The sequence below is a fragment of the Buceros rhinoceros genome, unplaced genomic scaffold (genome assembly GCF_000710305.1).
Source record: "Buceros rhinoceros silvestris isolate BGI_N320 unplaced genomic scaffold, ASM71030v1 scaffold31235, whole genome shotgun sequence".
NCBI lineage: Eukaryota > Metazoa > Chordata > Aves > Bucerotiformes > Bucerotidae > Buceros > Buceros rhinoceros.
The window spans coordinates 2799-3643 of record NW_010411626.1 but is presented as its reverse complement, the minus strand read 5'-3'; the positions used below and the strand labels follow the sequence as shown (position 1 = coordinate 3643).

General features: G+C 60.0%; 1 protein-coding gene across 1 annotated transcript in view; it reads right to left on the bottom strand.

The window, feature by feature from the left end:
• LOC104493410 (NEDD4-like E3 ubiquitin-protein ligase WWP2) overlaps positions 1-845 on the bottom strand; it is a gene marked incomplete at its 5' end in the record, with an annotated part of 18546 nt that overhangs the window by 15004 nt on the left and 2697 nt on the right. The gene's annotated exons all lie outside the window — the stretch shown is intronic.

The following is an 845-nucleotide window of genomic DNA, read 5'->3' as shown; positions in this document are numbered from 1 at the left end:
ATAAGGAGGCCCAGCCGCAAGAAAAGGGCACAAGCTGCCCAATTTCCCATCCCGCTCCCTCCTCGGGCGGGAAACAAACACACAGTATGGAAGGACAAGGTCACTTTAGAGACCCAACACTGTTTCTCCCCTTCGCTCATCTCTCGTACGTGCCCCGCAGATGAGGAAGGAGCAGAAAACTCAAGGTGTGGGGCTTGTTGCTCCTGCACCTGGGGCAGGCAGAAGCTCGGGCGGGCTGCAGGCACCCTCTCTACAGGCACACGCAAACCAGAACATCTGCACAGGCTGCTGGGCCACTGCCACGCTCTGGAAGTATAAATAGGTGTTAAATTCAACTCCATGTTGACAGCGTGACACGTCTCTCAATAAGCACAGCTCCAAAAGGAGCAGCGCTGAGCCGCTCCAGCTCAGCGAGAAGGCAAGGGCGGGCACAGTGCCAGGCGCAGGCTGGCCGGCTGCCCGGGCACTGCGTTTCCTTTGGAAGCAGCTGCTATTTCCCTGCAGCTCTCCTTGCGCTGCTCCTCCTGCTCTCCCTGCACCTCTGGAAGAGTCCCCTGTCACCATCACCTGGAGAGGCATCGCGCTTCCCAGCCTGGCCCAGTGCCTGGCCTGTGCTCGTGACTGGAGCTGGGGTCCCTGCAGACCAGCCCTTCGCTGGTTTGCCTGCTCACAGCCTGCCCCACATCGCCCTGACACACCATGCCCTCAGCTGCCAGCGGAGCAACTGGTGGAAACTGTCTGGGCCATCGCAGACCTGATATTCCTGGAGAAATAAATGCTTTAAGGGGGGCTCAGGTCAGCCACGCCCCAGCTGTGTGGCCACCTCCCTGCTCTGCTGCTCTCCA